At 43.2% G+C, this 23,668-nt stretch overlaps 1 long non-coding RNA gene and 1 pseudogene across 1 annotated transcript in view; one reads left to right on the forward strand and one right to left on the reverse strand.

Annotated features, from left to right (window-relative positions):
• The window catches only part of LOC135932710 (uncharacterized), a 75,795-nt gene that overhangs the window by 38,329 nt on the left and 13,798 nt on the right, over nucleotides 1–23,668 (reverse strand). The gene's annotated exons all lie outside the window — the stretch shown is intronic.
• On the forward strand, nucleotides 11,463–12,035 carry LOC135932539 (gastrula zinc finger protein XlCGF7.1-like; annotated as a pseudogene).

Consider the following 23,668-nt stretch of genomic DNA (forward strand, 5'->3'; position numbering starts at 1 on the left):
CATCTAATGACAACTGGCAGTCTTAAACACAGCTGTCACAGGCAAATCCATTATTCTATTAACAGGTGAGTTCTTATGAGTTATTTACAAGTTTCTCTTTGTTCACAGCCATTGACATGTCGAAGAGGTTAACTGGTGAACTCAGTAACCGGGTCATTGCAGCAGATTTCAATGCAAGACACCCTACGAGACCACCCATCTCCCAAGCTACAGTTAGCAAACTGCTTGCTAAGTTTCGTGAAACTGGTTCAGTGTTGGATTTGAAGAAACGTCAGTGGCTGTCCTAGCTTCATTCAGCAAGAGCCCACAGCGTAGCACTCGCCGCATGTCATATATTTATTTATATATTTATTTATTTTTTGGGGGTGCAACAATACTTGTATCGGTATTGAACCATTCGATACAGTGCTTTCGGTTTGGTATGCATATGTATTGAACAATACAAAATTTATTTTATCAACTTTTCTTCTGACGATGCTGTGTGTTGAGCGCTCAGTGGATCTGCGTTCGACTACTCCGCCTAGGCTGCACTGTCGAGTGCAGATCCACTGAGCGCAGCGCAATCTAGCAAGACAGAAGCTAAGCTCGTTGCAACATGGCAAATTGAACCTCCCCCACCCTCATTCAGATCTGGCCTTTGGAACTATTTTGGACTTCATGTGAAGTATGACCCTGAAGGTAAGCGCGTCATCGACAAAAGTAAAACAGTATGTCGTATGTGCCACGCAATGCTCAGTTACATGGGTGGGAACTACTGCATTAGCGCAGTTTGCTCGTTAACGTGTTGACGCCATCCAGCCCCACGCACGGGGCGATCCGCAGTAACTTGTTAACGGAGATTTGCGGCGTTATGGCGTTAATGTCATTTTAACGAGATTAATGCTGACAGCACTAGCGGGAACACAATGAATATGACTGCACATTTACGCCGACATCATCCTAGTGCAAAGACAAGTGGAAGCAGACAAAAACAACAAGCACGCATGCTACAAACTTTACCCGGGTCAGTTAGACAGCCATTAGCACATGATTCTCCTTATGGGCAGTGATGGGAATAACGGCGTTACAAGTAACGGCGTTACTTTTTTCAGTAACGAGTAATCTAACTAATTACTATTCCTATCGTTACAACGCCGTTACAGTTACTAACAAGGAAACGTGGTCCGTTACTATTTTTCAACAAACAGACGGTTGAAGCTGTGTTCAGCTTACCGCATCTTATATCAGTTGCACGGAAGTAGCTGACTATGTAAGTACAGCTTTAAGCAGCGGACGGTAATCACGATCACTGTCTAGCACAACACCTGGAGCTAAGGGGGCAAAACAATCGCATGAGTGCTGCTGTCTGACTGAGGAAGAATAAAGTAGTCGTGGTAAGCCAATCACATGACCACTTAAAGACAAAACAACAAGGTGATATATACCAGTTTTAAATTGTGTTGATAGGCCACGTAAAACCAGAGTCATGATAAACAATATATACGCGGCGTTTTTTCCTCAATAGTTTCGCCACGTTAGCGCTAGGAAGCACTCTCTGCTTATGAGCAAATAAAACCCCACACAAAGGACGTTTTAGGAGTGACAGAGAGAGAGAGCAGAAAAAGAGAGAGAGCGAGTTTTGAGATGTGAGAGATTTGTGACGTTTAGCGTGTTTGGAGTGTGTAGTTAATGTGTTGTCTTGTGTAGTCGGTGTGTAGTGTTGTGTTTTGTGTTGTGTGTCAGAGCAATGAGGCGACTGCTGTCTCCAGGTAGAAACAGGAGTGATACACCTGCTGCTGTCAGACCTGCAGGTATCAGACTGTGATGTTCTCCTTTATAGTGGACAGAAATTATTTTTTTGGAGCGGCACAAATAATTTGTGTGGCATCTTATTGAATGCAGAACAGTTTGTTCTGTAAATAGTTTGAAATGGTTATTTTAAAAAAGGGTAAAAGGTAAATGGATGCAAATAACTTTGTTTGCAAAACTTGTGCATAGGATTTTAAAATTGACAATTAATATTTGCATTTAAAGTTATGAAATATATGATATCATTAAAGATGTTTGTGGTTGTTACAGTAAAAAATATAACTTTTTCTACTCTGATTTTAGATCAATTGTGTTAATACAATACATTTACATAACTGTAAATTCAGACATGTGAGGTTGTGCTGAAAAGAATGATACCAAACAAGGCAAAGTAAATAGTTTTTAAAGGTAAAATGTGGAGGGAAAATCAAAAGTAGTAAAAAATGGCCAATTATACCCTGGACCCCAGAGGGTTAAACGTTTTTGTTTTTTTTTTAAATTTTTTTAAAGTAACGCAATAGTTACTTTTCAAGTAATTAATTACTTTTAGAATATTGTAACTCAGTTACTAACTCAGTTACTTTTTTGAAGAAGTAACTAGTAACTATAATTGAATTACTTTTTCAAAGTAACTTGCCCAACACTGCTTATGGGGACCTGATATGTTTAATATGCTGCTGAGAATATACCCCAGAAGAAGCGTATAGTATAGCTTTTATTTTGGAAAGAGCCATTTCTCTGTAATAAACTCTCTTTTCCAAAGATGAGTGATTTCTCGATCAGATAGATTTATTTTTTTATTACTTTGTTGTTTCAGCAACATTAAATTTAAAAACAGTACTTTTGAGTTAAAATATATATTTATAATTTTAATAAATGACAAATTAAAAAAGCATGAACATTTTTTTGTATCGAAAAAATATTGAACCGTGACACCAAAGTATCGAACTGAACCGAACCGTGAATTTTGTGTATCGTTGCACCCCTAATATATATATATATATATATATATATATATTTTAACTCAAAAGTACTGTTTTTAAATTTAATGTTGCTGAAACAACAAAGGGGTCTGTGCTGACGGACGTGGGTTACTGACCTGGTAGCCTGGCTGCCCCTGGGTGGGTCCGGGACGGGCGTGAGGTTCTGGGGGCGCTCCGTCTCTGGGCTGGGGCCCTGGCCGGGCCTCGGGGGCTCGGGTCCTGGTTGGTGTGTTGCTGGGGTTGTGGGCGGGTGGGTGTATGGGGGCCCAGTCCTGGCGCAGGGCGCCGCCAGTGCATCGAGCCACCTGGGGGACTCTTCAACTGGTGGGGGAGGTTGTCACATCTTGCAGGAGCTTTCCTCTCCTCAGGAATTCTCTCTGCAGGAGGGGGAGATATAGGAGAGGTGGAGGAAGATCTCAGCCTGGGCGTCTATTGTCTTGTGTAGTCTGGAAGATGAGTGGATGATGGGGTGGGTGCAGTTTTCTCTGTAGTGGGGTCGGGTGGGCTGTCCCGGGCTCTGTGGGGCCGGGTGGCGCTGCTGCACTGGGCCCTGGTCCGGATGGGCCTGGGCCCCCTTTCCCTGGCGGGTTGCAGAGCATGGGGGTGCCTACTGGGGTCAGCCGGGGAGCTGGCCCCAGGGAGGGGTCACTTGCCCCTCCCTTTCTTCCCTCCCCATCTCCAGCTGCCACCCTCTTCCCGCTCCACCACAATCACCCACACATGCAGGGCCTTGGGGTAGGGGTGTGTCACCAGGATGCAGAGGAGGCATCCCCCCCCTCTGTCCCCTTCTGGCTGCCTCTGCCTCAATTTTATCTCACAACTTACACATTCACATTACTCACACTCTCATAACACATACATATAGGATCTTGGGGGTGGGCTCACAACACGGACTCCAAATTACCATCAGGGTGTACACCTCACCCCTGGCGTCGTTGCCCACCTCTCAATTTTAAATACACGTAGACATTGAGGGCTATCAGGAGGGGCTATGCGCTTACCTGCTGCTCTCTGGCAGGTAGCTCCATGCCCTCCTGGGTTTTAATTGCACCTTAGAACACATATACATCAACACTACATATGAGCGGGTAGAGGGAGGTTTGGAGTCTTCTCACACCCCCGGTCTCTGCGGCCTGCTGGAGCGGGGGGGCTAGGAGGAGGAGTTGGCCGTCCGACTGGGGTCTGGTGTGTGGGGCCTCCCTGCTGCTGCGGAGTCGGGGCAGTCTGCTTCTCCCCACTGCAGGGAAAAGGGTAACACCACCTGGGTCTGGGTGCAGTTTCCCCCTCCAGGGGCAAGGGTACCTAGACCCGGTTCTTAGAGTACGCTTGGGGAGTGTGATTGTGTGTACAGCGTCTCTTTATGTCTGTCTCCACGTTGGTTGAGTGTGGAGTAATTGCCTATGAGAGCATGAGGGTGGGAATGGATGTTTGTATTTGAGTGTGCCTGTGTGTCTGTGTCTATATGTCAGGTTGGGTATCAGACGCCACCTCTCTGGGGACATCTCAGGCCCTCCAAGGTTTGGAGGCCTATCTCCCCCCACCACTTCCCCTGCCGGTGGCAGACGCCCTCAGACATCGATGCGTTGGTGGTTCTTTGTGTCCAGGGGTGGGCGTCCGGGTACACACCGGCTCACTCCTTGGTGGCTGCTTATCGGGGCCTGGAACCTGGGGCTCGCTCGGGCCACTTCGGGGGTGGGGTGCCCTCGGCCTCTCGGCCTGGGGCTCGGTCACTCAGGCACAGCTGGCTGCCGGCGGAGCTCACGGGCACGTCACTGCAACCCCCCCTGGCTTCTGCTCCGTGGCTGCTGAGTGATCCCTCATCTGGGACTCTCCTCAGCTCTTTCTGGGACAGTGGCGCGGCTGCCCCTCTGTTGGTCTTCCTTGGTCTCTTGTGTTCTGGGGGCCTCTGGATGTCTGGAGTTTTGATCTCCTCCATACCTGCTTCATGCCCTGGAGGATGGGACTGTGGCCCCCCACACCCTCTAGCAGATCATTACATTAAGGAACCTTTTAAATACAAGCGCGCTCATGCTCACAGGTGTACACACAGGTGATCACACACACAAACTACACCCTTTTTGGCTCCTACCTCAAAGCACACTGTGCGCTGTCGATCTTACGTGCTGCACAATAATGTTTAATATTAAGTATTTAGTGTTATATTCCCATATATCATTGTGATGTTGTTTATTCTATTACTCTCGTTTTCTTCTGCTTGTTTTCTTTTTTCTTTCTCAACAGGTGATCCAGGTGATCGATATATGTATTTTTTGTCTGCTTATTTTGTTGGTTTTTGTTTTTTGCCCTTTATCCCAGTCCCTCTTCTCCGCTGTTTTTTTTTTGTTTTGTTTTGTTTTTTCCCCCCTCTTTCTTTCTCCCTTTTCTTTTCCCCTGTCCCGTATCTAGCAAGTTAAAAAAATAAAATAAAATAAAATAAACAATAAAAGGTAAATCAAATGGACCATTACGGCAAGGCTGGGATGGTCCATTTGGTAAAGTAAATCCGTTGGGCATCTTTCTTCGCCTTTAGACAATAATTCTGATGGCAAAAGAACCAAACGGGACAGGTTTAAAAAAAAAAAAAAAAACCTGTGCACAGCCTGGATTGATTACAAGAAGGCCTATGACTCAATGCCCCACAGCTGGATACTGGAATGCCTAGAATTGTACAAGATCAACAGGACCCTAAGAGCCTTCATCAGGAACTCAATGGGGATGTGGCGTACAACACTAGAGGCCAACTCCAAGCTCATAGCACAAGTCACCATCAAGTGCGGGATCTACCAAGGAGATGCTCTGTCCCCACTGCTGTTCTGCATAGGCCTGAACCCTCTCAGTGAGATCATTAACAAGACTGGCTACGGATACCGACTACGGAACGAAGCGGTTGTCAGCCACCTCCTGTACATGGATGACATCAAGCTGTATGCCAAGAGTGAACGAGACATTGATTCACTGATCCACACTACCAGGCTATACAGCAATGACATTGGAATGTCGTTCGGACTGGAGAAGTGTAGTCGGATGGTAACAAAGAGAGGGAAGGTAGTCAGAACTGAGGGGATTGAACTACCAGAAGGCAACATTGCAGACATAGAGGACAGTTACAAGTACCTGGGGATCCCGCAGGCGAATGGGAACCATGAAGAGGCCGCTAGAAAAGCTGCAACCACCAAGTACCTGCAGAGGGTCAGGCAAGTCCTGAGGAGTCAGCTGAACGGTAAGAATAAGATCCGGGCCATCAGCACCTACGCCCTGCCCGTGATCCGGTACCCTGCTGGGGTAATAGGCTGGCCAAAGGAGGAGATAGAAGCCACTGACATAAAGACAAGAAAGCTCCGTACCATGCATGGAGGGTTTCACCCCAAGTCCAGCACCCTGAGGCTGTACGCTAGGCGGAAGGAAGGGGGGCAGGGACTGGTGAGTGTCAGCACCACAGTCCAGGATGAGACAACGAACATCCAAGAATACATTGGGAAGATGGCCCCAACTGACCGAGTGCTCAGTGAATACCTCAGGCAGCAGAAACCCAAGAAAGAGGAGGGAGACGAGGAACCATCATGGAAGGACAGGCCCCTGCACGGTATGTACCACCGGCAGATAGAGGAGGTGGCTGATATCCAGAAATCCTACCAGTGGCTGGACAAAGCTGGACTGAAAGACAGCACAGAGGCACTAATCATGGCAGCACAAGAACAAGCTCTGAGTACAAGATCCATAGAGGCTGGGGTCTGTCACACCAGGCAAGACCCCAGGTGCAGGCTGTGTAAAGATGCCCCAGAGACAATCCAGCACATAACAGCAGGGTGCAAGATGCTAGATGGTAGCAGGCAAGGCATACATGGAACGCCATAACCAAGTGGCCGGCATAGTGTACAGGAGCATCTGTGCCGAGTATAACCTGGAAGTCCCGAGGTCAAAATGGGAGATGCCCCCAAGGGTGATGGAGAATGACCGGGCTAAGATCCTGTGGGACTTCCAGATACAGACGGACAAAATGGTGGTGGCTAACCAACCGGACATAGTGGTGGTAGACAAACAGAAGAAGACAGCCGTAGTGATCGATGTAGCGGTTCCGAATGACAGCAACATCAGGAAGAAGGAACACGAGAAGCTGGAGAAATACCAAGGGCTCAGAGAAGAGCTCGAGAGGATGTGGAGGGTGAAGGTAACGGTGGTCCCCGTGGTAATCGGAGCACTAGGTGCGGTGACTCCCAAGCTAGGCGAGTGGCTTCAGCAGATCCCGGGAACAACATCGGAGATCTCTGTCCAGAAGAGCGCAGTCCTGGGAACAGCTAAGATACTGCGCAGGACCCTCAAGCTCCCAGGCCTCTGGTAGAGGACCCGAGCTTGAAGGATAAACCGCCCGCAGGGGCGAGATGGGTGTAAAAGTATATATATATACACATACATATATATGTGTGTGTGTGTGTGTGTGTGTGTGTATATATATATATATATATATATATATATATATATATTAGGGGTGCAACGATACTCGTATCGATATTGAACCGTTCGATACAGTGCTTTCGGTTCGGTACGCATGTGTATCGAACAATACAAAATTTTTAATTTATTTTATCAACTTTTCTTCTGACGATGCTGTCTGTGTTGAGAGCTCAGTGGATCTGCGTTCGACTACTCCGACTAGGCTGCACTGTCGAGTGCAGATCCACTGAGCGCAGTGCAAGCTAGCAAGACAGAAGCTAAGCTCGTTGCAACAAAGCAAATTGAGCCTCCCCCACCCTCATTCAGATCTGGCCTTTGGAACTATTTTGGTCTTCATGTGAAGTATGACCCTGAAGGTAAGCGCGTCATGGACAAAAGTAAAACAGTATGTCGGATGTGCCACGCAATGCTCAATTACATGGGTGGGAACTACTGCGTTAGCGCAGTTTGCTCGTTAACGTGTTGACCCCGTCCAGCCCCACGCACGGGGCGATCCGCGGTAGCTCGTTAACGGAGATTTGCCGTGTTGTGGCGTTAACGTCATTTCAGATTAACGCTGACAGCACTAGTGGGAACACAATGAATATGACTGCACATTTACGCCGACATCATCCTAGTGCGAAGACAAGTGGAAGCAGACAAAAACAACAAGCACGCATGCTACAGACTTTACCCGAGTCATTTAGACAGCCGTTAGCACATGATTCTCCTTATGGGGACCTGATATGTTTAATATGCTGCTGAGAATATAGCCCAGAAGAAGCGTATAGTATAGCTTTTATTTTGGAAAGAGCCATTTCTCTGTAATAAACTCTCTTTTCCAAAGATGAGGGATTTCTCCATGAGATATTTATTTTTTTATTACTTTGTCATTTCAGCAACATTAAATTTAAAAACTGTACTTTTGAGTTAAAATATATATTTATAATTTTAATAAATGACAAATTAAAAAAGCATGAACATTTTTTTGTATCGAAAAAATATCGAACCGTGACACCAAAGTATCGAACCGAACCGAACCGTGAATTTTGTGTATCGTTGCACCCCTAATATATATATATATATATATATATATATATCCGCCTAGGCTGCACTGTCGAGCGCAGATCCACTGAGCGCAGCGCAAGCTAGCCAAGCAGAAGTTGCTTGTTGCAACATGGCAAATTGAACCTCCCCCACCCTAATTCAGATCTGGCGTTTGGAACTATTTTGGTCTTCATGTGAAGTATGACCCTGAAGGTAAGCGCGTCATGGACAAAAGTAAAACAGTATGTCGGATGTGCCACGCAATGCTCAATTACATTGGTGGGAACTAGTGCGTTAGCGCAGTTAGCTTGTTAACGTGTTGACGCCGTCCAGCCCCACGCACGGGGCGATCCGCGGTAGCTCGTTAACGGAGATTTGCCGTGTTGTGGCGTTAACGTCATTTCAACGAGATTAACGCTGACAGCACTAGTGGGAACACAACGAATATGACTGCACATTTACGCCGACATCATCCTAATGCGAAGACAAGTGGAAGCAGACAAAAACAACAAGCACGCATGCTACAAACTTTACCCGAGTCATTTAGACAGCCGTTAGCACATGATTCTCCTTATGGGGATCTGATATGTTTAATATGCTGCTGAGAATATACCCCGGAAGAAGCGTATAGTATAGCTTTTATTTTGGAAAGAGCCATTTCTCTGTAATAAACTCTCTTTTTCCAAAGATGAGTGATTTCTCGATCAGATAGATTTATTACTTTGTTGTTTCAGCAACATTAAATTTAAAAACTGTACTTTTGAGTTAAAATATATATTTATAATTTTAATAAATGACAAATTAAAAAGGCATGAACATTTTTTTGTATCGAAAAAATATCGAACCGTGACACCAAAGTATCGAACCGAACCAAACCGTGAATTTTGTGTATCGTTGCACCCCTAGTATATATATATAAAACACCCAGCACGCCCCTACGGGCGGTTTATCCTTCAAGATTGGGTCCTCTACCAGAGGCCTGGGAGCTTGAGGGTCCTGCGCAGTATCTTAGCTGTTCCCAGGACTGCGCTCTTCTGGACAGAGATCTCCGATGTTGTTCCCGGGATCTGCTGGAGCCACTCGCCTAGCTTGGGAGTCACCGCACCTAGTGCTCTGATTACCACGGGGACCACTGTTACCTTCACCCTCCACATCCTCTCGAGCTCTTCTCTGAGCCCTTGGTATTTCTCCAGCTTCTCGTGTTCCTTCTTCCTGATATTGCTGTCATTCAGAACCGCTACATCGATCACTACGGCCGTCTTCTCCTGTTTGTCTACCACAACTATGTCCGGTTGGTTAGCCACCACCATTTTGTCCGTCTGTATCTGGAAGTCCCACAGGATCTTAGCCCGGTCATTCTCCATCACCCTTGGGGGCATCTCCCATTTTGACCTCGGGACTTCCAGGTTATACTCGGCACAGATGTTCCTGTACACTATGCCGGCCACTTGGTTATGGCGTTCCATGTATGCCTTGCCTGCTACCATCTTGCACCCTGCTGTTATGTGCTGGATTGTCTCAGGGGCATCTTTACACAGCCTGCACCTGGGGTCTTGCCTGGTGTGCTAGACCCCAGCCTCTATGGATCTTGTACTCAGAGCTTGTTCTTGTGCTGCCATGATTAGTGCCTCTATCTATATATATATATATATATATATATACACATACACATATATATATATATATATATATACATATATATAGATATATATATATATATATATATATATATATATATATATATATATATATACACATATATATATATGTGTATATATTAGAGCTGGGCGATATAAGATTTTTTCATATCACGATATGCTTTTTTCATTTCTGGCGATAACGATATATATCACGATATAAGCCAAATAACTATATTTGTAAGATTTAAATGTGCCGTTGCTCACAAGTAAAATGTGAAATAATTAGCAGCTTGTTTTAATTTAAATATTTATATCCCATAATAAGTTCAACAGGGTAGATGTACTTAAGGAACGTGAGACTTCAGTTTCAGATAAATAAAGGCAAATATTGCAAACTACACAAAACGCAGCCGCTAAAGCGTTTAAGTTTCAAAATAAAACAAACAAAACAGACTACTAAATTGTCAATTCCACTTAGAAACAAAGTTTTAATTCTAAAAATAAATCTTAGTTTGTTTTACAGAAGAACAGACAAAATTGACTAACTTTTGTCAATATCAAATAAACTGAGAACTAAAAAGAAATTCTCAATCTCTCCTTGTTGTATAGCTTAGCTTTTCAAACAGTTTTAACAGTGACTTTAGTCTGACAAAAGCCGAATGACGAATTAGCGCTTTCAGTCAGAGATTGAGCATGCACCGGTTTATTGTATTTCCAGACTTGCTTTCGGCACAATTTACAGTGCGCGCTACTCTGTTTTTGTCAGACTTGAAATAGCCGAAATACCTTCACACTACGGAACTTCTATGGCCCTTCCGTTCGACAATCTCTCCGGCATTGGAACCATCATCGTTTTTTTCTTCGGTAACCTTCGCTCACGCTCTCGGTTGATTTTTCTCTAGTCGGCACACTCATTTCCTTCATTACCTGGGCAGCCCGGCTAGCTGCTTCCCAAACAAATACACATGTGCGCCTTGGCACTTGTGCTGCACGTGACAAGTCACGTGACGTGACGCTGCGGCTGTGATTGGTTCGGCTCTGCGCTACTTAATTTGGATTAGCTGTTCTTTTTTTTTTTTTTTTTTTTTTTTTTTAAGAGGACAAGAGAGATGAGGCCTATCGCAATAGTTAAATTTTTCTATCGAGAAAAAGTTATTTCGCAATACATATCGTTATCGTTCTGTCGCCCAGCTCTAGTATATATGTATATATATATGTATATGTATGTATATATATATATATATATGTGTGTGTGTATATGTGTATATATGTATATGTGTATATATATATATATTTATATGTATGTGTATGTATATGTGTATATATATATATATATTTATATGTATATGTATGTATATGTTTATGTGTATATATATGTGTCGTTATATGTACACTTGTTAGGTTTTGTTGTTCCATAACTGCATGTCACCGTTTTTTGTTCTTTGTTATCATAGGTAAAAGAAGGAAAAGCATGCTGAACACTCTGCACACTGATGACATGAACAAAAACCACACAACGGCAGCGACTACAGACGAACCAGATGTGATCCCTGTGGAAAAGACTTTTAATACTATGAAGCAAGCCAGAAGACACCAGCGCACTGATAGAGGGGACAGAAGCTTTAGATGTGATCATTGTGGAAAGTCTTTTACTCATAATAGCAGCTTGAAAAGACATCAGCTCATCCACACTGGAGTTAAACCATTCAGCTGCGATCAGTGTGGAACGTCTTTTACTCACAGTGGCCACTTAAAACAACATCAGCTCATCCACATTGGATTTAAACCATTCATCTGTGATCAGTGTGGAAAGTCTTTCACTTCCAAACGTAACTTAAAAGGACATCAGGTCATCCACACTGGATTTAAACCATTCAACTGTGATCAGTGTGGAAAGTCTTTCACTTCCAAAAGTAACTTAAAAGAACATCAGGTCATCCACACTGGATTTGAACAATTCAACTGTGATCAGTGTGGAAAGTGTTTTACTCAGAATGGCAGCTTAAAAGAACACCAGCGTATCCATGCTGGAGTTAAACCATTCAAGTGTGATCAGTGTGGAAAGGCTTTTAATTAGAATAGCACCTTAAAAAAGCACGAGCGTATCCATGCTGGAATTAAACCATTCAAGTGTGCTCAGTGTTGAAAGGATTTTACTCAGAATAGCACGTTGAAACAACATCAGCTCATCCATGCTGGAATTCAACCTTTCAGCTGCGATCAGTGTGGAAAGGCTTTTACTCATATTAGTAGTTTAAATAAACATCAGATCGTACACGCTGGAGTTAAACGTTTTGGCTGTGGCCAGTGTGGAAAGCGATTTACTCAAATCGGTACCTTAAAAAAATCATCAACTGATCCACACTGGAGTTAAATAATTTTTTTGTTATCACCATCCATCCCACCTCACAGGTGTGGCATGTCAAGGTGCTGATTAGTCAGCATGAATGTTGCACAGGTGTGCCTTAGACTGCCCACAATAAAAGGTCACTCTGAAATATGCAGTTTGATCACACAGCACAATGCTATAGATGTCGCAGCTTTTGAGGGAGCGTGCAATTGGCATGCTGACTGCAGGAATGTCTACCAGAACTGTTGCCTGTGAAATGAATGTTAATTTCTCTGCCATAAGCCATCTACAAAGGCACTTCAGAGAATTTGGCAGTACATCCAACCGGCCTCACAATCACAGACCACATGTGACCACACTGGCCCAGGAGCTCCACATCCAACATGTTCACCTCCAGGATGGTCGACCAGGTGGAGACCAGCCACCCAGACAGCTGCAGCAACAATTGGTTTACATAACCAAAGAATTTCTACAAAAACTGTCAGAAATTGTCTCAGGGAAGCTCATCATCATGCTCGGCGTCCTCATCGGGGTCTGGCCCTGACTGCAGTTTGTCATTGTGACCAACTTGAGTGGGCAAATATTCACATTCAATGGTGTCTGGCACGTTGGAGAGGTGTTCTGTTGACAGATTTTTTTAATGTTGGGCAGATGGAAGATGGCTTGTGTTGCATCATGTGGATGAGCAGTTTGCTGATGTAAACATTGTGGACTGAGTGGCCCGTGGTGGGGTTATGAAAAATGGGAGCAAAAACAAAAGTGGTTTGTTTATATTTTTGTTAGGTGTATATAGTCCCATTTAACAAGCACCAGATCATTCACACTGGAATTAAATAATTTGTTTACAGCGTGGAAAGTCTTTTGCTAGTTTAATCATCTAAAAAAATAAAGATATCAACCATCTTAAAATTAAAACACTGAAATATGAGCAGGGTGGAAAGTCTTATATCCATAACTCAAACTTGTTCAAGCGACAAAGTGTCCCACTGTAACAAAACTGGGAGACCATTGTAACAGTACTCTGAGTTCTTTTGGACACAGTGAGAAACATAGTTGATCTGAACAAATCTTCTGTATGCTGCATCAAACTTAAAAAACTTGAGATCAGGCTTCACAGAATTCAGCTTTAATCTCCTGTTCAAAGCTACTGTGAGAAAGTCCATTATATCAGTTATGACCTTAGCTATGCTGTCTGGTGAAAGCAGATAAACTTTGACAGCACTGAGCAAGCTAAGTGTCTAGAAAGACTTAGGACCAGGTAAAATGAGCAAGTAAATGGAAGGAGCATTACAGATGTAATGTTAGCGTTGAGGGTTTGATTGTCAGATCTTCACTGTCTTTGTGGATCTGGTGGTGTAGGACATGTATAAAGACAGAATGGTGAACAGACTGATTAGAGGTGGAGTGGGATTACATCAGTTGTGAGCCCCTTTTTGCTTTCAGTAGAGATGGACAGGCTGACATGCACGATCCTCTTTGGATTATCATGTTGCAGATGAAATTGTAATCACTAGTGAGAGCAGGAATCAGGTGGAAGAGAACCTGGAGAGGTGGAGTTATACTCTGGAGAGAAGAGGCATAATTGTTATCAGTGGCAAGAAAGAATACATGTATGTAAAGGAGGGGGAGACCGGTGTAACAGTGGTCAAAGGATACTTGGCAAAGGATGATGAAAATGGAGTTACCAGGCAGAATGAAAAAGTCATGGAACTTTTCCCGTTGCCTTAAAAAAATCTTTTACCAGCATGTACATATTGATTGTAGCAGTGTTTAATTCTGTAAGTATTCAAACATGAATTGTTATTGTCACTGCAGTATGTAGTTTCTCCATTTGGTGGAACATGTTGTTTTTGTAATGAGGTGGAGTAATGTGTTTGCTAACTGTCTGTCAGAGCTTCACAATTTTTTTTAAATGTCCATCTATCCCATTGAATAATGGAGGGGAACAAACACGCCTATTTGAAGCTGGCAGCCAGCATGTAGAAAGACTTTCTTTGAATTGTTGATATTACTTTTTTACATGTTCTGATTTTAATCAAACTGTCTAATAAAAAGCAGCAGAGTCCTTTCAGAAACTCTCGATTCTTGTTTCATGAATGTATTGGCTATTTACTAGAACCCTAAGTAAAACTCATGATTTAAAAAGCCACTGATGCATCATGGGTTAGAAATTTCTGCACTCATAACAAAAGTAACTGTTCATTGGAAACAACTTGAGGAAATGTTTGTCACATTAGTATCATGCAGAAAATGTTGACTATCTGTGTTCTGTGCAAAGATCTGCGTGATGGTGCAGACGAAACATTATTTCCATCATGTGAACATAAAGAGAAGCAGAACGTCTCAACAAATTTCCTTCTGGGTGGATCTGAAAGCTTGATGCTCTTTATTTGGCTGTTAATCATAAAGAAATTAGTGGAGTCAATGCGGCGCTGTTTCTGTTGTCACTTACCCATGTGAATTGTGTTTTAAATGGTCTCTGTTGTCATAAAATAGGATGCGACTCTGTTTTGCTGCATGAAGAGAAACTAGAATTCTGTCATTTTATGTTGCATTAAAGATGTTATTGTATATTATAAATTTGTGTCATCTTAAAAAGGCGGTATGTGTAAAATTACATCCTATAATTATCCTATAACAAAAGAAATGTATAAAAGATAAGATCATCTTTTATTTTCTGTGAACTTACTTATAAATACTTATACATTCTGACATGAAGTCTGTGTGGGTCACATGTAATGAGGTTGCTTCTGAATTAGGGCTGCCACAAACGATTCTTTTGATAGTCGACTAGTCACCGATTATTTTTGCGATTAGTCTGTTATTAAAGATCATGCATCCAGTTGGACGTAAAACGTACAGCTTAGTGCACAAGCATGCATCTGCTCTTATATAACTATCATTAGCTTACAGCTTTAAGTGTTTAAGGTATGTGCTAACTAAAAATAAAAACAAGATGATAGTTTCTCCAAAAGTTGATTCTGTTCATCTGGACGTAGCGTTTTGTGGGAGAAACGTTTCGTCACTCATCCAAGTGACTTCTTCAGTCTCAGCTGACTGCAGGTTTCCCCAAATCTTATAAACAGTACATTTGCATAATGACTGAAACCAGCCCACTGAAGGAACAATGGGCTGGGAGGTCAGTTCCTTAATCATAATTATGCAAATTCTCATGACCATTGATCAACAACCACTGACCAAAACCCACTGATCAAAGAACACTGATCAATGGCCATGAGTATCATTCACAGAGAGTTGGGGAATGGCTGCAATCACAGCATTGTAAGATGGCGAAAGATGTACCCTTAGGCCCCCTCCTCGATTCAGAGATGGTCTTTCCCTTTTCACGTAAATGGCCTCCTTGACTCCGCGCTCAAACCAGCGTTCCTCCCTGTCCAGGATGTGTACATCCTCATCATTGAAAGAGTGTCCACTGGCCTGTAGGTGTAAATAGACTGCAGAGTCCTGGCCTGACGAGGTAGCTCTTCTGTGTTGTGCCATCCGCTTCGCCAGAGGTTGTTTGGTTTCCCTGATGTATAAATCCTGGCAATCCTCCTGGCACTTAACAGCGTAGACTATGTTACTCTGTTTGTGTCAGGGGACACGATCCTTGGGGTGGACCAATTTTTGGCGCAGCATGCGGTTCCTGGATTTGGACACAGCTACGATACCGGACACTGCGTCTTCTTCTTCGGGGTTTAATGGCATCCTTGTAGTGATGTTTGATTCGTGAACGAATCATTCAATACTCGAGAATCACTTTACTGACTCGTGAATCATGATTCGCAAGCGCAGCTGACTCACTGACTCATCTCTGTTGCTGTTAGCAAACTAATTCCATTAGTAGAAATTTATCTAGCTTATAATTAAAATTGTGGGGAAAAAAACAACAGCCAGTTTATTAACAAAAACATTCCTGCTCTGAACTGGAAGAAAAAACCCTGAGTAGAAGCTCACATCAAGACAATAGCTCCTCGGTTCACAGTAGCATCGCTCAGCTAGCATGCTAACAGCACATTTGAGGTACTCACCCCCTCCCTTGCTGTGCTGAATCATAGCATAAGCGAATCACTCACTCACTCACTCACCCCCTCCCTCCTGGCTCACAGCTCAAACGAGTTGAACAAATCACTAGCTGTGTCCAAATTCATGGGCTGCATCCTCCTGAGGCCGCATTTGTAGACCGATTACGTCACAGCGATGCGCCGAAGGCTGTCCAAATTCGTAGACTCCTCCGAATGCAGCCGACAAATGCGTCCTCCTTTTCCCCGAATTTGAAGGATGGGTCGGGTGTGTCCTTCGTGGCCCACCATATCCCAGAATTCATAGCGCGGCCCAGCCAAACTCTAGTTTCCAACAATGGCGGCCGCTACTAAGTTTTAAAATTACTCTTACTAATCTTTCTGAGTCACAAAATAAACTTTTAACATATTTTCAGACGAGAATGTAGCTGTGTAAACATCAAATATCTACTCGGTTTATCAAGATATCGCATATTTGCAAAAGTGCTTCGACGTTTTTGGAGACGTCTGTTACCCACCAGCTCGATAGCTAGCCGGGAGTTCGAGGGTCACTGAAGCCGCTGAGAACGGCACAACTCCCGGCACATCATTTTCAGATCACCGCGGACTTTCGCTACTCAGGTTAAACGTAATATATAAGCCACTTAGACAACCTAAAAATGTTATTGTTTGGCTTTTTTCAGTGTTTTATTTGTTCGTGAGTAAATCGGTTTGGTTGAGATTAGAGTTATTAGATTAGATTAGATAAAATAAAACTTTATTAATCCCCTGGGTGGGTTCCTCCTTGGTTTTCACACAGCTGACTAAACGTCAAACAGAAAACTGATTTAAAAGAAGTATGAGACGGTTGAGAATTTACGCCAGTGTCCTGTTATATTTTAGATAGCAAGGAGCAGACGGCCGAGTTTATTAAACTCCACCAAGACAGCGGTGACGCAAATTTGAAGGCTAGACCGTCCAATTTCACTGCCGTTTACTTCCGGCCTCCCCAACCTCCTGAGGACCCGGCCCACGTAGACCGCGAAGGCCGGGTCCTCAGGAGGATGCAGCCCATGAATTTGGACACAGCTACTGACTCACTGGCCGTTTATCAATATGCGTACTTGTGCGTACTTGCGTTCTCGTGTACTCGTGATACGTCATCAGTCGGAGACCAAGTACTGTTCCAATTCGAAGTACGCATCAAGCCGAGAACGCGAAAAAGTCCCGGATGTGTTCTCGCTCCGCCCGTTTTATCGAGCGTGCATCGGTGTGGACTTGGTACAGCTAAATATCCCAGAATGCATTTCGTCCAAAACTCAACAGCGGACTCCCGGCACATCGTTTCCACCCCCCCCCCCCCCCCCGCTCTTCTCACTACTCAGGTTAAAGAAACCCCAGCAGCTGTCTATAGTATTGGGTGTCCACTAAAATAAAAATAAAAGCGTTCTAACATCTCACTGGTGTTCCAATTGTACAAATCGCGAGTCCGTGCTCGCGTTCTCGGCGAGTCCGTACTCCCGTGCGTTCTCGGCCAGTACGTACTCGCCGAGAACGCGAGTACGTACTCGTGTACTTGACAATTGATAAACGGCCACTCACTCACCCCCTCCCTCCTGGCTCACAGCTTCTTCTTTCTCTTCTTGGTTGGCAACCAATGTTAAGGCACTTTACCGCCCCCTGGCTCACAGCTCAGTGAACATGTAGATGAGAAAATATATATTTGACACATTTAAGGAAAATACCAATAAAATAAAATAAAAATAAATAAATGTTCCCTTTAGAATTTTTTGCTCTTTTTTGCTCTAAAGAAAATTGTTGTTTTCTTTTACAATCATTCATCTTAGCAGTAGGATTTACATTAAAAGAGAAACAAATTAAGTTTGACTGAAAATATACATTTTTGCACTCTCTGGTCAACTGACTCAGTGACTCAAATGACTCAAGAAACCCGATTCACTTTGGTGAGTGACTCATTAAAACTCGATTCAGTAAAAAGAATCGAATTTACCATCACTACATCCTTGTAAATGCAGGGCTGGCATCCTTGTACATGCAGTGCTGCCATCTTCTGTTTCAGTCCGTTATTACAGTGTTAAATCCTACTACTTATTCCCATGCCTTTTGGGACACATGAAAAATAATTCTATATAGTCTGTCTCTCAATGTACTTTTTTTAGATACAGTATTTTTTTTCTAAATATCGTAATTATAATAATAATTATGTGGATATGCATATTACATTGTTTTTAGTGAAATTGTTGTCCTCCAGAAGTACTTCATGTTTTAGTAGTAATGTAATGAAGCTTCTGCTGTATTCAAGTATTCCAGCAAGCCATGACAGTGAACGCGCCCACAAACTGATGCAGCTAAATTAAATTCAGCCTTTGGCTAATGGCCATCATGCGACTGATGCAAACCAGAACATTTTTATTTAGCTAAATTGTGATTAACAGTTAAATGTTATTGTTGAGACAGTCAAAGATGCTTTTTTGTTCTGTTCCAGCTAGTGGTGGTAATGCACCACAAATGTTGCTTGCCAGCTGCCAATAAATAAAAAGAATGGTAAATGGCCTGTATTTGTATAGCGCTTTACTTAGTCCCTAAAGCTGGGCATATACTGCGCGATTTTGGGCCCATTTTGAGCCGATTTTTGAGTCGTGCGACCGTTTTGGTGATCGGCCCGAGTTTGGCCTTCATCGTGCATCGTGTAGTATACGTGGGATAACGAGAAGCGATTAACACCTCACGACCAGCACCCGATCATAAGTCGCTTGGTCCCGACCGTCGTGAGGGTGTCACCGCAGGCGCTCACACTGCGCACGCGCAAGCACATAAACATCGATGAAAAAGACGAAGTAGCACGGCAGTGCAGCGTGTGATCTGGACACAAGTGATGGAGGCACTTGTAGAACTTTGGAAAGCTCATCCGAGCCTTTTCGATGTGGACTCACAAAATTATCACGACCACAACAACCGTGAAAATAGTTGGATTTACATTACTGCTTAATCACAGCTGCCTGATCAATGTTTTTCATTAGCAATTTAGCAAAGTTGATGGTGGTGGTGTGCGTGTCTGTGTGAGTGAAAGACAGAGAGGGAGAGCGAGCGCCAGATTTTTTGTTATAACCTTCATTTTTATGGACGCACAGTGTGAGCACTCAGGTCGCAGCAGAGCATCAGGCCGTATAGTGTGAGACCCTGCATCGTGACCTACGAACTTCTAACCCCTGCGAGTCAATCGTACAGTTTGAGCAGGAGCTGAATCGCGCAACTGAAAAAATCGCACAGTGTATGCCCAGCTTAAGAACCCCAAAGCGCTTTACACTGCATTCAGTCATTCATACACTGGTGATGGCAAGCTACATTGTAGCCACAGCTGCCCTGGGGCGCACTGACAGAGGCGAGGCTGCCGGACACTGGCGCCACCAGGCCCTCTGACCACAACCAGTAGGCAGCGGGTGAAGTGTCTTGCCCAAGGACACAAGGACCGAGACTGTCCGAGCCGGGGCTCAAGTCGGCAACCTTCCGATTACAAGACGAACTGCCAACTATTGAGCCACGATGTCCAAGTAGGGGAGCTCAAAAGAAGTAGTGGGCTTGCACACAGCAGAAAATAGGCTTAACCTCCTAAGACCTGAACTCTTCCACGGAATGCTTTTTTAATTTCTATTTAATATTTGGGCTTATTGGGGCCCGATAAATGTAAAAACAAAGAGTTACCTGATCTTTTTTTTTTTTAACTAATTTTTTGGTTTCTAAGAAAAATGAGAACCACATATGAGGATATTTGTTTAAAATTTCGATAGAACTGTAGCAGTATAATGTCCTTGTAAGTGGATATCAGGCCCTTGTAGAACAAACTTTAGTATTTTGGTCTAAATAACCCAAAATGTGATGTCCATATATGTGGACACCAGGTCCTATGAGTTTAAGGAAGGTCTTGACGCATGCTCAATCATTCAGGTAAGTAAATCCCAAAAGTTTATCTAGACATAGCATTTTCAATATGAGAAAAGTTTCATCACTCATTCAAGTGAAGTGAGGTCAGTTCCTTGGTAAGTAACATGCTGGGGAGTGGAGGTCAGTGAGCCGACTGTCTCAAAGCCGGCCCGCTTGCTTCTTTCTCCGCTGGTGGATCTTTGGTTCGGATTACTCTGCGAGGGGAACCAGAGTGAGTAAATTATAATTATATTGGTTCCCTAACTCTATAATTTTCTACAGCGTTTCTCTCTCTTAGTTCATTTTGTATTCATCTGTACCTTCCGTTTAGCCTCTGTCGATTTGTCTTCCTGGAGCTTCCAGCAGTTCAGGACCTTAATTAATCATTTGAGTTTAGCTGTTTGTTTTCCTTCATGAGGCATTGAGTCATGGCTTTCTTGTAGTTAATCCAGTTGATGCACAGATTGGTCAGCCACATGTGCTTTCATCCTGAGGCAGTTTATTGACTATTTGGTCTGGACAGGTCCCTTCTGGGGATCCTTTGGAGACAAGGATTTTCCAGCCTTTGGTTAGCCATTCCAGGTGTGTCAGCCATTCGTTGCTGGTTCCTTTTTGCTGCCTGATGCTCATGGAATGCAGGCAGATTCTGCAGGCAGTAGATGTGAATCATGTTGTGGCCTGTGCTGTCCAACTCTTCATGTTTGCGACACTTTCTTGGATGTGTGAATCCTATTCCAGGGCTCTAGAGTGCGACTAATTTGGTTGCAAATGCGACCAAATTTTTCAATGGTGCGACTAAAAAAAAATCTGATACGCTGTCAGAGCTCACCGATTCTGATGCGTCGGGTCAGCTCTGTGTTTACCTCTTTTTGCGCTGATTCTGAGCTGCAGGTTTTGTCTCTCTCCAACCAAAATTCACCAAGCCAGCAGCAAAAGAAGCAGAAAACTACGCTTCACATTTGATAAATGTCGTCATGAATTCCCTCTTACTTTTGCTGTTTTGCTTCCACCACGATAAAAATCACACTTCATGCACAGCTCTCTCTCTCTCTCTCTCTCTGTGTACTTCAAGAACAGTTTCCCGTCTCAAATCTCTGTTTTCTGCATTATTCATTTGCTTATTACCCACCAGTCTACCATTGTTTACAGCGCTGTCGGCCGCTGTCTTTTTCTTTTCTTTTTCTTTTTTCACTTAAATGACCTCGGACAAGAAAGCCTAATTTCTGCTGTTCAATACTGAAGAAATTTAAACTTTTTAAAATTATGCAAAATTGCAGAATATTTTTAAGGTTATCTGGTATAAAAAGCCAGGCCAGAAAAATCTCCTTCATGTTTTTCTGTGTTTTATTCTCAGTTACTTTCACACAAAGGCATCTGCTGTGATGTTCACAATTCTGATGAGGTCTCACATGTATCAGTACTGATAAATGATCAGAATTATAATATTTCTGACTGTCTGGAGCAAAATTGAATCGAATCAAGACTTTGAGAACCGGAATCGAATGGATTATAGAAATCAGTGATGATGCCCTGCCTTAGTGAGCAGCCTAGGCCTGACAGAAGAGGATGTAGCTGTGGGTAATAAGAAAAGATGAAAAGAACTATTGATAACTTTTTTGTTAAGTTAAGGCCTGATCCTTCTGAAATTCATAGGCAGTGCTCTGACACCGAGCCATCAATCTTTGAACGCTGAAAAAGCACAGTGTATCCAGAAAACACATTATATGCTTCAATAAATGCACTGCCCAAGTGTCCCCTCTCCCCACTGCCTTTCAGTAGCATGTAACAGCAAACAGGTCGTCAGAGGAGGCCGAGATGATGATTAAGTTTAACATTTTCTACAATACTGCCAAAGAGTGGCAAAGCACCTTAAGCACAAGATTGTTAGTTAATCATTTACAAATGAATATTGTCTGTATGGACTGCAAATCCCCACCCCCCAAAAAAAGTGGACAAGTAAATGCCATGAGGTTGAAAAATTTGAGTACGCCTAACTTTTGTGCCGGTGCGCCTAAATTTTTAAAGTCAGGCGCACCGGTGCAGCCATGGCAAAAAGTTAGTCTAGAGCCCTGTATTCAGCTGAGCTGTATTCAGAGCTGCAAAAAACTTTGTTGATTGCAAAACTCAGTAACTTTTTTGAAGAAGTAACTATAGGGCTTTGGAGTTGACGTCACGCCGCAATGTATTGTGGGAGCGCGGCGCCATTTTCCAGGTCCACAAATCAAAACAAACACACTGTGTTGGAACGACGACTACAAGAAACATGCTTAAAAGCAGCTGAAAGGAAAACGGACGGTATAGAGACTGATACCGTCTTGCGTCCAGAGCCCAAGCAGCGATACTTGCAGAAAATAGCGTGCATTGGAAATGTGGACCCGTATGAAATACGGCTGTGGAGTAGAAACCCTGAAGACCTACCGCTATTGACGTAGCCTGACATATTTCTGTACCTTGTCTGTGGAGTCAGCGCGTACAAGTCGTCATTCAAACAAAGGTAAGTCAACTCGAGTACTGCGAGTGAAATGCATTTGGTTTCCCTCCAAACATTCAAATTAGTGCAGCATAAATTCATTCATGAGGGGGAAATTACAGTGAGAACATGTGGAGGCTCTGTTAGAGGGATAACATAGTGAGTTCAGTGCATTGATGTGACATTGTCCTGAAGGATTTAGTTATTCTTTATGGTTAAAGAAATTGCAATGATTTATTAATATTTATTATAAATAATTCAAATTATACATCTTGCTTCCGTGTTTGTGTCCTGTGTCACTAAAAATACATTTTATTTTAGTTTTATACATTGATTAATGACCTGCAGAATCTCCTTATCATATTAAGTGGTTCATAATTGTCACTTTATGCTTTCTCCATCTTGACAGTGATTACATCCTGGCATTACATACTTTAGGTTCATTTTCTGCAGGCAGGTTTCTGACAGAGAACAGGCAGATTTACACTATGTATTGAAAGGTAAAAGGAGCCGCTACTGTGGAGGAGTTGTCACTGCTATAATGCCATAATGTTTTATCTAGGGGTCTAGATTTATGCCTGAAGTGCACTGCCATGTAAATAATTTTGCATCAGGGCGATCGTGGCTCAAGAGTTGGGAGTTCGCCTTGTAATCCATGTCATTTATAGTTTACAAATGACAAAATGTTTACACAAAATCATGACAGTGTTTACATGATATCACCCACTACTAACATTACTATATTCACTGTATCTTTTGAAAAATTGCCGCTATTTATACAGCACAAGACTTAAGAATACTTAACAGGAGCAAGTTTCATTTTTCCCTGGTTTTACTACCACACTGTTCACCAAACGCAGCAAACCTTCACCATCTTATCCAGAAGGGTCACCTCTTCACCCGAACATGGAAGAAGTAATCTGATTGGCATGGTGGTATGTTTGAAGCAGGTCCCTTGCGTAGCGCTGGAACCCAGTCATGATGTGTTTCATCCATTTCATAGGCTGGTTTGCCTG

The sequence above is a fragment of the Pelmatolapia mariae genome, linkage group LG3_W (genome assembly GCF_036321145.2).
Source record: "Pelmatolapia mariae isolate MD_Pm_ZW linkage group LG3_W, Pm_UMD_F_2, whole genome shotgun sequence".
NCBI classification, from domain to species: Eukaryota; Metazoa; Chordata; class Actinopteri; order Cichliformes; family Cichlidae; genus Pelmatolapia; species Pelmatolapia mariae.